At 47.2% G+C, this 14,849-nt stretch overlaps 1 long non-coding RNA gene across 1 annotated transcript in view; it reads left to right on the top strand.

The window, feature by feature from the left end:
* LOC140636474 (uncharacterized) overlaps positions 1-12,210 on the top strand; it is a 41,465-nt gene extending 29,255 nt beyond the window's left edge. Inside the window, exon 3 of the long non-coding RNA XR_012033657.1 lies at positions 12,084-12,210. This is a non-coding gene — a long non-coding RNA (uncharacterized lncRNA). The remainder of the gene's footprint in view (positions 1-12,083) is intronic.
* The last annotated feature ends 2,639 nt before the right edge of the window (positions 12,211-14,849 follow it).

The raw sequence follows: 14,849 nt of genomic DNA, 5'->3' as shown, positions 1-14,849 counted from the left end.
GCTAGGCTGCCACGTTTGAGGCAGCCTGGAAATTCTGAAACATGAGAATCCAAAAAAGCCAGAGAAGGGGGATAATCTCCAAAGGGGCAGGAGGCGAGGCTGGGCCTCCTCTGGAGCCGTTTGCTGGGTTCCTGTTGTGATTTGATCAGAACCGTCGGTTTGTCTGCAGAGGATTAGTTGCATGTCAGCCCCGTGAGGGATACCTGGTCTCAGAGAGCTGACCGCCGGGCCCCGGCGTGAATCTGGGGTTTCCAAGGCCCCTCCTTGTCTTCCACAGGGTGCCTGTTTTCGGGCTCCATGGCTTACGTCAGCTCAGCCTCCACTGGCTCCTGGAAGTTGCTAGAAAGGGATGATGCAAGTGATCTACCCCCTTCAAATGTCACTGCCTCACAAAGACATCCTTCCCTTCACCCCAACCCACGTGGGCTTAAAGGAACACCAATCGGCAATCTCCACGGACACCTGGTACCCCTGGTCTCCAGGTTCACTGGCTCTCTGGGCTTCCATGGGCTCTGTCCTTGTGTCCCCCACGGGAGACACCCGCTGTTCCGGCACCTGCTGTCCCCTGGGCTGTGTCGCCCTCTGGGTAGTCAGAGGCTCCAAGCAGGGGAGCCGGCCCAACAGCTCAGCACTCCGCCTAGCTCCAAGGTTCCTAGTAGGACCCAAACGAAATATCCAAAGTGCCCTGGAAAGCAATACAAGCACAACCCAGATGCAGAACTGGTCTTAAAAAAATTTAAAAAAGCACCTCTTCTTGCTTTTGCATGTCTCTACGCCATGTGTGTATATTTAGCTGCACGAGCCCTTGAGTGCATCTCACCACGCAGATCTGCAGAGTTCCTGATGCCTCGTCTTTTGAATAGTTCTTTCTCTGCCACCCTGAAAGTGTCATAGTGTTCAGACCCCAATTAGTACGATTGTGCGTTTACACATGGTGGTCAGCTCTTCCCTGTAAACAGAAGTTAAGAGCAGCACGTATTGAACCGAACAGGAGCTGGAGAACGTGCTTCTGTAACGAGTACCTTGTATCATCAGCCTTAGCATCCTCGGAACAAATTGAATCCACTAATCCCCACAAGGCCAAAAGATGAACTATCTTATTTTTTAAGACAAAGATGAACTCAGTGTCAGGGTAGTGCAAGAATATTATTGCCATTTCTTTTATTATCATATATAATACCTTTCCGCTGAAAAGCCGAGAGACATTTTACAAAATCTGACAGTGATCCTCACAACATCCCTCCGGGCCGAGTAGGCTTCATTACAAACAATAAATAATAACCGCCCTTTATTTTGAAACGTCTCCCGCAGAAGTGATTACCAGCAGGATGGAGAGTCCTGATGCGTGGGTTCTGAAGGGCGTCTGTTTCCCGGGAGTTGGAGACGACAGCAGGTTCCCGCGGGTCTCTGTCAAAGTTGTTTTGATTCAAAAAGCTGGTTGCATCGGGACGACTCCAGTGCACCGGAAAAGTATCTGTCGTAATTACCAGCATTTACTCTCAGGTCGAAAGAAGTTTAGACCATGGTTATATTACCTAAGGTAGATACGGGAGGTGACCCAGTTCACTGACTCCCGGGAGATCTGCCACCTGCTAAGAACCGCCTACCGGCCTGTCTTCCAACTGAGTTCTCCTGGTTTAGGGTCTGGTTGTTGTTGTTGTTGTTGACTAGTGTTGTCAGTCACACTGCCTGGCCTCCTTTCAGAGCTTCCTCAGGCAGGCACCTCATCGTAAGGCCCCCGTGGGGAACGGGCCCTGGGCACGTCATATTTGATACCAGGCGTCCTCCTCTCCCCGGCATCAGAGGCTGCACACCCTGCTGGACGCCTGGCCCAAAGGCAGTCAGCGGCTGAGGCGCGAGCTGGGCACGGAAGCATAACCTGAGCCAAGTCGACGGTGTCTCCTGGGCACTGCAGGTGGGAGGTGCCAAGGGAATAAGGGGGTCAGCGATGGGGCAAGAAGATGCCGGGGTCGGGTTGGGATGGGGCTAAGTCACGAGTGATGTAAAACGATCCGTGAGCTGTGGCTGTGAGTGAGCAGACGCTTCAAGACGGAGAAAGACTCGGAGATTAGAGAGCGAAGAAGCCAGTTCCGAAGAGGAGACAACAGAGGCGAGTGGAGAAGAGGTGGTGCCCCATAGACTGTGGCGAAGATGCACCATGGCCAAAGACTCCAGAGAAATCTTGGGTTAAGACCCACCCTTCTGCTTGGGCTCCAAGGCTTGAGCTTGAACCCCACTCTGGCTCCTCTTTCTGTATCCCTGGGGCCATTTCTTTGTCCTTTATCCCACTTGTATGTCCCCAGTACCTGGACCAGAGAGTTCCTTAGGACGGTGGCCTTTCCAGTCTGAGATGGAGAATCAGATTCGTTGCTGCATCCACTTCCCCAGGGCACGGATACAGCCACAGTCATTCACTTACAAAAAGAAAAAAACAAACCCTTCTTCGAGTATATTGTTCAACAATCTTTGAGGTCAGTGCTCGGTAGATAACTCCTCAACGGGCGCATTGTGAGCTGCCCAACAAGCTTAGTTGTACCTGATGTAAACGGTAGGAGGATGGGGGTGGAGTGTGCAATCCCAGTGCACGCTCTTCCCAAGCGCTTGTTTCTGTCCTACCCAGTTACATTAGCGTCCGAACTCACACTCAGAACAAGTCTGTTATATGTTACTCTTCTCCTCAAACGCCCCTTCCAGGATCACTTATTTTCTTTGGCCGTCTAACATTCCAGAGCCATGGGACTATCTCTCTCATTGTCGTTCTCTGGCTTTGATCAATTTGTTTTTTAATTGCTGAATATAGCTGTCACTTTTGAGAAATAAAACTGGAAGGACTCCTATAAAGTGTTCACCATTTCATTCATGTTTATTCTCCTTCACAGTATTTTGTTAAACAATTAAATTACTGTTAGCAAATGGCAATTGCGGGGCATAAAATGCAAATGTCTATGATATCAAAGAAGTTTATCTTGCTGATAGATTTTAAGTGCTTATTGTCGATCGGTCCTTTTCTTCTAGAAACAAAAAGATAATAAGGGTGCCTATTACGTTCCACTTAGATTAATTAATGCGTTTATTCAAGAAATTCTGGTGGTGTCATGAGTTAATGATACGGAAAGATGGTGATTTGGGAGCATATGGTCAGTGTGAAAGATAGCTGCCCAGGCACAGAGCGGGCTAAGATTGAGTGGCCCAATGTCTGGGAACCATTACTTCTTGTCTCTTTAGAGAGGGAAGCCCTCTTGAGCCATGACTAGTTGAAATCCCTCACATTTCCTTGAGGAAAGGAATAGTTTGGGCATCCGTGAGCTCTCATGTTTTTCTCAGCAATAACCTGAGAAACTTATTCTTCCTTCATGTCTTCCTTGTTTTACCAGTGTCTATTTTTCAAAGATGTTTTAGTTCTTAATTTATTGAAAACTTTTATTAAATACATACTTAATGAGCCATTGGAGCTCCTGATGAGCACGAGAGAACAATCCTTAGCACACAGGCTTTAAAGAATTTCAGTTAGTTAAAAAAAAAAAAAGTAATATTTCAGCCATTTTGTACACATTTTTCTCCTGGGGTGTTTGAGATATTGAAAATTTCTGTCCCTACCTTCTGATATTTCTAGAGACTACCAGGGTGGGAACAACTGTCTCTGTGTTCTTTCAGATTTCTCAGGGCGGCCTTGGTATCAAATATGCAGGCCCACAGTCAGCTCCGGTGTGGGATGGCAGTAATGTGGTCGTTACATCTTAGATCTTCGTGTCCTTTCTTGCTCGTGGAATCTTGACTTGATTGGTTCTTCTCCAGGGCACATTGTTCCAGCAGAGGCTGACCTCTCATCAACTCCAAGGAAGTTGGAAAAAAAATTAATCAAAGCCAGAGAACGATAATGAGCGGTAGTTCCATGGATCTTGAATGTTAGACGGCCAAAGAAAGGACGTAATCCTGGAAGGGGTGTTGGAGGGGAAGAGTAACATATAACAGACCTGTTCTGAGTGTGAGTTCGGACGCTAATGTAACTGGCTGGGACAGAAACAACTTCAATTTGTGTGAAATTTAAGAAACAGTGAAAAGGACAATAAGGGAATGAAGTGAAACTGAATGGGGAAAATCAGAGAGGAAGATAAACCATGGGAGTCTCTTAACTCTGGGGAAAAAAACTGAGCATTGCAGAGGGAAGGTAGGTGGAGGGATGGGTTACTGGGTGACAGGCATTAAGGAGGGCACATGGTATGATGAGCACTGGCTGTTACACACGACTAATGAATTACTGAAAACTACATCTGAAACTAATGATGTATATTATATGTTGCAAAATCGATTTAAAATTTTAAAAAATTCTAAAAATAAACTAGCTTAGGCCTCATCCCCCTTTGCTTTTTTTTCTTTTTAAATATTTTAAAGTTCATTTACTTGTTTTTAGTAATCTCCGTAGTTAATTAATGTGGGGCTTGAGGCCACCACCATGAGATCAAGAGTCACACACGCTTCTGACTGGGCCAGCCAGATGCCCCCGCCCCACTGTGCTTTTAAATGATTTGGCGTGGTTGCTTCCTGCCTCTATCAAGGAGAAATGAGGGGAAGCCTGCCAACTTAGACCAATCATGGTAAGTTTGCGACAGAGGTTGGCCTAGCAAGAGGCTAATAGGGAAACTTTATGGAATTCTTTCTTCGTTCTTAAAATAAAATGGAAAGAAGAGAAGATATTTTTCTTTCTCCTCGTCTTGCTTATGGGGGTGCTATATAATGATCTGATAGCTGGAGCTGCTGCAGTCATTTTGTGACCATAGGGGGACTGCTAACACATTGGCAACTGGCAGGCTGGACGGATGGAAGGAATCTTGGCCCTGATTGATCATTTATTAAGCAACTTTATTAACTCATTCTGGAACTTCTCTGCCTCTGGATTATTTTCTTTTTTTGGATGATGCATCTTAAGTTCCTTCTAGCTGCATTTTTCTAGATATTTCTGTTCCTTGAAGCTGAAAGTACGTGATGATAGTTTTCAAAATATTAGCAATAAACGTACTCATGGAATCTCAGAGTTGGGAGCAGCTTGAAAAATAATCTATCCAATTATACAAATTAAAAGTTTGAGGGGGCAACCTATAATTGCCATCAGATGCTGTGACAGTAGGCTTGCACTGACACCCCGAGATTATCACAATGACCTAAGAGGAGGTATATTATCTCTAAGAGGAGACCTGTTATGAACTGAATTGTACCACCCCACACCTTCTCCCGCATTTACACATTGAAGCTCTAACCCCAAATGTGATTAGATTTGGAGACAGGACTTCTAAAGAGGTAATTGCAGTTAAATAAGGTCATCACAATGGGGCCTGAACCCAATATGACTGGTGTCCTTACAAGAAAAGGAAGAGACACCATGGATGCCCATGCAGAGGAATGCCCAGTGAGGACGCACAAGAAGGTGGCCATCTACAAGCTTAAGAAAGAGGCCTCCTCAGACCCGCCATCATGTCGATGTTGGACTTCTAGACTCTAGAACTGTGAAAAAATTAATTTCTGTTGTTTAAGCCACTTGGTCTGCAGTGTATTATTATGAGAGCCCCAGCAAACTAATATAAGATCCAAACAAGATTGCTTTAAATAAAAGGCACCTTTATTATCCCATATGACATAGACAGTTCTAGACTTAGGACATTTCCAAGGCTGATTAATTAACAGCTCAGTAATGTGAACAAAGACCCAAACTCTTTCCATTTTCCAATTCTGTCATCTTCAGCACCCTGACTTTTAACCCCTAGGGTGTCCATGCCCAGATGCAAGAGAGCTGTATCAGCTCCCGTGCTGCTGCCACTCACAGCTGTTTAAGAAGCAGAAAAACCAGCTTCGCCTCATGCAAATCTATTTGGGTGAAGAAGCTTCTCCAGAGCTCCCCCCTCCCCATAGTCCTTTGGTTATGTCTTGTTAGTCAGAATTGTGTCATGGGCTTTTGCCTAAGTAACCCCTTCAAGGAGAATGGGGTCACTGTGATGGCTTTAGATCCATTGTGAATCTCTCCTGGGGGGCGGGAGGGGGCTCAGCCTCCCCCGAAGCATGTGGCTCCTTGGTGTCTGCTAGCTACGAATTATGGGATGGGAAGAGGGGACAAGTCTTGGACAACAACCAACAAGGTCCCTGTTGTGTGTGTGTTCCATTTCCCGTTTTGATCCCAAGTACTCGCCCGACACATCATGTGGTTTGTAAACTTGCCAGGGCAGGGAGGACCACAAGGGACACCCCCCAGGCTTCCCCAGCTCTCTTTGACCTTATTCCATGCTTACTAAGCAGTTTTCTCATGATTGATTAGGCTACCTAACTACCTGGATGTCTGGTAGGAAGTGTCCTGGGTAGCGGCTGATGTAATCCGTGGAGGAGAGGGGTGTATCACATGTTTTAAATTAATAGCTTCATGTTCTGACCTCACGTCACAGTCCTAGGTGTGTCACGACGGTAAATACTTTGTTCTTGTGTGCTGGGCACTCCAGGAGATGCGAGATATTCAGAAATGAAGAGGATGCTGCTCCGAGGGCCTCTCTCGGTTGGAAGCTCAGAGTCCCAGAGGTGGCTGTTGGGGTCACCTTTGAGGGAGCACATGCCAGACACGGGGTCAAGTGCTCTCCAGGTTGCATGGCTGTGCTCACTGTCGCTTTCTGATTTCATTACCTAGGATTCCTCTTCTCACTCCTTCTGCTCCTGCCACTCTGGTCCACGAACTCTCGAAGTAACACTTTTGGGAGTAATTTCTAACCTGGAATACATTTCCCCCAGGGATCCTTGTGGCTAATTCTCTTATCCCTTTTCAAAAATTGGCTCACAGGTTACCTTCACAGAGAGGCTATGGAAGCTTCCAGTGTCCCGACGCTTCCCATCGCCCTTCTCTGCCTAGCCTTTTGCCACAGCCGATGTGACCACAGGGCATGCTGTGTACTTCACACACGGCTTTTATTTATCGCCAGTCTCCCCCTACCAGAATATAAGGTCCTTGAGGGCAGGGATTTCTGTCTGTTTCCCTAATGTCTACAGTAGCACCTGACACATAGTGGGATCCCCAAAAAACACATTTATTAATAAATGAATCATCTCCAATACGTAGAATTGTTACTCATACGAATTGCTCTTGATTACAGAGCAAGGACACGGTGGAGCTAAGACTTGATTCCAAGGCTTTCCAATGGTAGAGCACACCTGAAATGCCCCATATCCTTTTGAGTCCATAAATCTGCAAAGACACGTAGCAGACCCTGGGTCATGGTAACCCTTGGAGACCCGGCTTCCACGGAGACCTCATGGAGGTAGAAATCACACCAGCAAGGTGAAGAGGGAACATTTAATATGAAGAATCGTAAGCTTGCAAAAGGTAATTAACAACTAAAAGGTGTAAAAAGGGCCCCCGAGAGGTAGAGAGGCACTAAGTAGAGAAAACACTGCTTCCCCTAGGCTGAGAGAGAGCGTCCAAGAAGGCACTTCCAGGCACCAAGGAGCAGCTCCCCCGTCACCCCCCGGGCCGAGTGGCTCCCTGGCGCCCCCCAGTCTTGCAGGAGGTGGCTGAGGCCGGCCACTGGTCACCGCAGGTGCCAAGCGGGTTGATGGCCTAGTGGAAACCTCACACCAGGAGTGAAGTAAGGAAGATCTCTGCCTCCTGTTCTGGCCCTTGCGGAGCCCCTCTAGTACCCTCGGTTGGCAGAGCGGCCGTGGTCTAGCCCGCAGAGGAGAAGGGTTCACAGGGACCTGCTCCAGCATCACGACACAGCAAAGAAGGGCGCACCGGGAACCATGAGGCGATCCATGAGTGACCGGCCCACCAGCCAAAGATCGCCCGAGAGGCGGTGGGGGGCAGCCCTGGCCCTCCCGTCTCTCCTCTCCACGACGTGGGAAGTTCACGGTCTATGACCTGCCTTAGCCGCTCGTGTACATTTTCTTCCCATGTAAGTTGGAGAACGGATGCTGCGGTCCTTGTCGGTCCGCTCAGGATTTTCACGTCACCAGGTGGGGAGGCAGATGATTCGGCCGAGGAAAGCAAGATTTTGGTGAATACAGCCTACCCTTGTTTTCTTCCATAATTAATGTCTTGTCGGTCTCTTCGTGCACTTGAAGGAAGGACTGGAGAGCTCCCATTTCTGCTGCTCACACCGCCGCGCCCTCTGTGACCTCCTAGGCCCTGGGATTCGTGGGTGGGCCCAGCGTATCCCTGCATCTCCTGTCGGAAAATAAAGACTGTTTCCCTCCGTGTGTGGACATACAGAGACTTGTGCTTTCCTCCTGGAGAGGGCTAGAAAACCTGCCTGAAACTCCTCAGTATTCTTTTAAGAAATATCAGTTTATTAAAGCTTCTCGTTCCTCAGCTCTGCGGGTCTTTCGCCTGAAAATATCGTGCCACGCTTCCTCCACGACGGTGGTTTCCTCGTGCTCAGGGTAAGGGTTCAGGATGTCATTTCCACGTCTGCTCCTCGTAGGCAGGCCGTTCATGATCTTGCTGCCCGGGCATCATCGTAACCTTTTCGAAAGCAGCAGAGCTTGTTTCAGGGGAGAGGTGAAGTCCATTAAAGACAACAGCCTCTCGCAGAGTCGGAGCTGGACTACAGTTTGGCTCAGACGGTCTTCTCATTGGTTTGGGGTTTCGGTCCATTGAAGGAAAGCTCTGATTACATCTTACAGCAGGCCCCTAGGCAAAAAATGTGCTTTATCTGCACAATGACGGTGGTTCCCTTTCCTTTGACCATGTCCCTAAAAGACACTGTACGCTAGGGAGCAGATGCTTCCTCTGGGGCGCCCCATCCTCCCACCTGCATCAGAGCACTTTGTACATCACAGAACTGCGAGGGAGGATGCTCGGGTGCCCTGTCTGATGTTCACGTATCCACTTCAGTACCTTCAGCAACAGCCTTGGATTTTGCAAACCCCAGGGTGGTCTCTGTATTAAGCACTTACAGACTCCAGATCCCAAAGTGAGGTGACGCCCCCAGAAATCCCTGCCCCATGCAGGGAAGGCCAGGTCTTTTGACTTTTTTTTTTTTGGTCTTTTGACTTTAAAAGCTAGTTGAGGGATCCCTGGGTGGTGCAGCGGTTTGGCGCCTGCCTTTGGCCCAGGGCGCGATCCTGGAGACCCAGGATCGAATCCCACTTTGGGCTCCCGGTGCATGGAGCCTGCTTCTCCCTCTGCCTATGTCTCTGCCTCTCTCTCTCTCTCTCTCTGTGACTATCATTAAAAAAAAAAAAAAAAAAAAAAGCTAGTTGAGGAATAAGAAGGGAAACCATAACCCGCGAATGTCACAGGGCCCATTAGAAGGAAAGTAGGCTTGCTAGTGTCTGTGATTTGTTATCTGAAATAGTCTTAGAATGAGCCCCCCTCAATAAATGAGGGGAGAGGAGGTAAATAACTTGGATTTTTAAAACCATATACCTGTGAGCCTGGGGTTTGAGAAGGGCACACTGAAATGTTCTTTGCATGCATCCATATCACTAAAAATAATTTAAAAAGATTTTTTAAAATTTATTTATGATAGTCACACACAGAGAGAGAGAGAGAGGCAGAGACACAGGCAGAGGGAGAAGCAGGCTCCACGCACTGGGAGCCCAATGTGGGATTCGATCCCGGGTCTCCAGGATCGTGCCCTGGGCCAAAGGCAGGCACCAAACCGCTGCACCACCCAGGGATCCCACTAAAAATAATTATATTGAAAAGTCACGCCCAGCCTTGGGAAAACATCATCCAAAAGTAAAGCAGACTTCCTTTGCCCTTTCATCTTTTGGGAGAGGGATTTGTCTACTGGAAGACCAGTCCAAGAGGACGGACCACTCTTAAGATGCCACTCTGTCAGTGTTTGAAGATTTCAAGACAAACTGAGAGTTTCCTGGTCAAACAAAAGAGTCCACGTGCTTTGTGGGCAAAACCATTGTACAAGGCAAGTCTTTTCCTTGATGAAAATGTAAGTTCCTTACTAAACTCCGATCTCCTCAAGGGTGGGTGCCGTAAACCCGTTTGCGTTGGTGTCCCTGATGCCGGCTCGGTGCGATCTACAGCCAAGCGATCAGCCAAGGACAGGGAGGAGGAGAAGGGAAAAGAAAGAACATGAAAGGAGGGGAGTGGAGGCAGGGAGAGGGAAGGGGAGGAAATTTCAGGCAGGTGCAGAGACGGAATGCAGCAGAAGGGAAGCCCTTCAGACAGGGGCGACCATGGCCAAGGGGGATTGTTTGCCCTTTCTCCCTCCAGTGTGTTTCTTCCTTCTTTGGGGTGATTTTTCTTGTCCTCCCAACACATTTTAGGGGGCCCCATCTGCTTTTCATAGCTTCCAAGCATACATTTTTACTGTAGTGAAAGCAGCAACGGGGGGTACCAGGCGGGGTCTCCTGACTCGTCCCTGCCTGACTGCGCCACCTCGCCGTCACGACACGGCTGGAGGGGAAGGTGGGCATCTTCGTGTCATGTAATCTCTCAGAGAATGAGGTACATGAGAGCTGGATAAATGTCTGTAAAGAAATTAAAGCTTTTCGGATGAAAAAAAAAAGGAGTCAAGTAAAGGTGAAGTTTTCTTAGAGACGATGCCCTCGATGCTCTTGACTGACAACAGGGTCTTTTGTGGGGATGCAAGTGACTTTTGAACTACTAACATTTGCAGGATGCTCACTTAAAACATTCTTAAGGCCTCCATTAAAAACAAATGCATTTCTTTGACTTTTATGTTTTAAAAGAAGCCTCGTTTTAAGACTGTAATTGAGGATTAATTACACTGCCCTTTTCCATAGATCTCAAAATACCGTGCAGTTTTCCACATTTAGAGAAAGAATCTCAGTATTTGATTTTTTTTTAAAGATTTTATTTATTTATTCATGAGAGACACAGAGAGAGAGGCAGGGACACAGGCAGAGGGAGAAGCAGGCTCCATGCAGGGATCCCAACGCGGGACTCGATCCCGGGAACCTGGGGTCATGCCCTGGGCCTAAGGCAGATGCTCCACCGCGGAGCCACCCAGGCATCCCTCCGTATTTGATTTGAGTGGGTTTTCCTAGACCTTCTCTGATACTTCTGGTACAACCATCAGTGTATGACATTTATCAGTCAGGACTACCTCTTAGGAGTGACACTTCCTCGTGTGGCTTCAGAGAATAATAGATTGATTATTTTTAGGTGCTGACTCTATACCACGGGGTTATGATTGTGAGTGAAATGAAAATAGCGCACATGTCGTGTTCTGAATGTACCTTCTTCACACCCACTGTCACTGCGGGTTTCCACTCATGGCGCGAGGCACTGTCAACCTCCAAAAGCCCAAGCTAAAACCCAGACTGGACCTGGGAGCCACCAGGGACCCCTCTTCCTTTGCAAATCCCACAGTCCTGCCAGTTATCAGTCTTGCAGATCCCGTCTCCTTGCACCCCCAGCCCCCTACCCCCCGCCGTCCCTGGGGCACTGGGAGTTCACGCTCTCAGCAACTTTGGCCTGCAGGCCTGCTGAGATCCTTTATGGCATCTCCCCATCGCGACACTGATGCATCTGTCTCCCCAGTGTATCATGGTTTATACTTGATGAAATGGAATCCAGGCACTATTTGTCTAACATTTTATACCTTATGAAGGTACATTTTAGATATGGATGGACGGAACAATTTTTAAAAATTGAATTTATTAACGGCACAAAAGCAATTTTCTCACCAATTATAGGAACGCGTTTGCTTTTGTTCAACCTCTTCAAAAAAGTTTTGCGGGTGAACTTTTTTATTTAGTTTTATTTAACCTATGTGGAGAAAAGGAGACAAATCATTATATTTCCGGCTTGATGAATTTTTGCAAAGTGGACCTTGGCGTGTGACCCTGTAATTTAAATTAGACCCAGGAAATGGAACATTATCAGTCTCCAGAAGCTTCCCTGTCCCCTCCCCTAGGCCACATAGTGCCCTTCCCCTCTGCCAAGGACGTCCCCTCTGCCAAGGACGACCGCCTGCCTGACCTCGGCCACCACAGGCCGTTTCCTGGCTTTGCACTTTACGTGGTAGTCAAATAGCGCATCCTCCCTGCGTCCGGCCTCCTTTGCTCACTGCAAAGTTCCTGAGATCTGCTCACGTTGTGATGCTATATGTTTTCATTCTCAGCGCTGAGACATCTGACTACTTTTGACGACATCATCCTATCAATAGGTCACATCTCAGAGCACGACATACAACCTAGGTAAGGCTTTCTTTATTGTTATAAAGTAATATTTCAAGTATTATGGACGCCTTGAAGCATTTTGGCCAGCGTCTCCTCCGATCTTTGCCTCCAAGGGGGTTGAGGGAGACTCCGGGCTAGGAGGAGAGGACTGAGCTGTGCCATTTCCTTGTGCTTGAATTGTTCGTATCATCTACAATCTGATGTCTCTGCAGGAATCTTTTAAAACCCGTGTGTTAAAAAAAATAAAAATAAAAAATAAATAATAAATAATAAAATAAATAAATAAATAAATAAATAAATAAATAAATAAAACCCGTGTGCTCATTTTGCCAGGGCTAGTTTAGCTGAAATTAGGTAACATAAGCCATAAATCCACTTGACTGCACACACGGTGGGTACAAAGCGTCTGAGACGAGAAGCGCCCTGCCAGGAACCCTCTCCGCTTTGACTAGGGTAAGTAACACACGGGCCTCTGGCACATGGGAAAAGTGAAGGTCTTCACATTAATTCATGTATTAATTGCTAGTAAAACTTAATTTTTTAGATGACAAATATAATGAATACCTATCAACAAGTTCCGATACTCCCTTTCCTACCGTAGTGGGTCAGCTTGCCGCCCTCCCGAACATCCTCCCACTTTGGAAACCGCTGATGGAATAAATGGCTTCAGGAGCACCCGCCCAGCTCCGTGCTCACCTCCTACCTCACTGATCTACCCTCCAAATAGCTGCTACGTCATGTTTTTTGAATGCATATCTAAGTAAGGCATTTCCATGCTTGAGACCACACTCGCCGCCCCCCTCCCTTCATTAGCTCTGCAAATTGCCTCCAGCCTACACGGCCAAGCTGTTCATCCCGCCCTCCGGACTGAGCCGTCCCCTCTGCCCACCTTCTCCGGGCTGTCCCCTGGTCATGCTGAACTGCTTGTTGTTGTCCTATCATGAGCCACGCTGACGCGGGCCTGCGTAACTTTGGCTGGTTTGGCGTCCTTGCCCAGAAGGCATCTTGCCACTTGCATGCAGGACTAATGCTCTTCCATTTTTGCAACTTCTCCTAAGAATCGCCTTTTCCACGGACTTTCTCTTGTCCAGCAGTGGGATTTTTGCAGCCATCCTCTGCAACAGGGCTCTGCCCTCCACTCCTGCCCCAGCCTCTGGTGCCGGCACCTTCCCAAAAGGAACCCTCTCAGCAGACAGTGATGGTCTACAAATGACCAAATTCATCAGACTTGTATAAAAAAAAAAGTTACTGTTTCTCAAACTTCAGAGTGTAGCACAATCATCTGGAAGGATTTGAAAGCACAGATGGTTGGGCCTTACTCCTAGAGTTTCTAATTCAGTCGCTTGCGCTACACAGAAAACATATTCTAGAAACTTCCGTCATAGCTCCCTTACTGTAATGTTGGCAGTAGTGGAGCAACCTGGCTGAGGTGTGGGTGCAGTGGTGCTGTGGGAAGATTCTACACCGTATTTCAGACTAGATGCTAAATAAGGTTTCTCTGCAGCAGCGCTATTGATATTTGGAGCCAAGTAATTCTTTGTTGTGGGGGCTGTTCTCTGTCCCGTGCCTTCAGGATATCTAGCACCATCCTCGGCCTCTATCCACTTGCTGCCCTCGTCCCCTCTCTGACTTCTCCCCACAAGCCCCCACCCCAGGCTGTGACAACCCCAAATTCCTTCAGACATTGCCAACTGTCCAGGTGGGGGAAAAAATCACCCCCAGTTGAGAAACACGTGCTAGATTCATCGCTTCTTAGCTGTGTGATTTTGGGCTAATTAGGAAATCTCTGTATTTTGGTGTTATCCGTCCAATGGGTATAATGACCCATCTTGAAAGGCCGCCACGTAGCTTATATAAGCTACTGTGCCTCGCTGACCCAGGCTCGGTTGGCTTTGCCCTGAAACTCAGTATTCTCCTGGCTTCTAAACCCTAGACAATTACGATGCTTCATTTTCCTTTTTCTCCTTTTCCTTGACGTCCGTTGCCTTCAGCCCTCTAATCCTCATGTTCTCTCCAAGGATCGTTTTTAATGATTCCCGTGGTTATTTTTGGGTAAGTGACTATAAAATCTAAATCTCTAGGCCCCATCTCTTTCAAGATCCAATTGTGTGTCAGCAATGGCCTGTTGGATATTTGGACTTTGATATTTTCTTGCTGATACCTCAAATTCAACATGTGTAAAATGATTCATTCTATTCCTTTTTTCTTTCTGATTTCCTACTTAAATGAAAGGCATCATTACTTTTTTTATTTTTAAGATTTATTTATTTATTTATTTACTTATTTGAGAGAGAGCACCTGTATGAGTAGGGGGGAGGGCAGCGGGAAAGGGACAAGCAGACTCCCCACTGAGCCTGGAGCCCACCTTGGGGCTCGATCCCAGAACCCTAAGATCATGACCTGAGCAGAAGTCAGACACTCAATTGACTTGAGCCACCCAGGTGCCCCAAGGTTTTGACTTGAAAAACAAAACTGCATATTAAAATCAATAAGTATTTTAATTAAATATCTGCAAAACCTGACATGCTATCAACTAATCTAATGCAAGTCAACTTTTAGACAAGTAGGTATAGATTATATTTAATGTGGGATTTGGGTTCACTTGGATATGTTTGATAGAAGATGGGTTTGGGTCGCCAAATTCAGTGCCTCGGCCCTAGGGACTTAGGAGAGTCTTGAACAGTCCTTCTGGAGAAGTTGGTGGTTCA

The sequence above is a fragment of the Canis lupus genome, chromosome 7 (genome assembly GCF_048164855.1).
Source record: "Canis lupus baileyi chromosome 7, mCanLup2.hap1, whole genome shotgun sequence".
NCBI lineage: Eukaryota > Metazoa > Chordata > Mammalia > Carnivora > Canidae > Canis > Canis lupus.
This window is presented reverse-complemented; position numbering and strand designations above follow the sequence as displayed.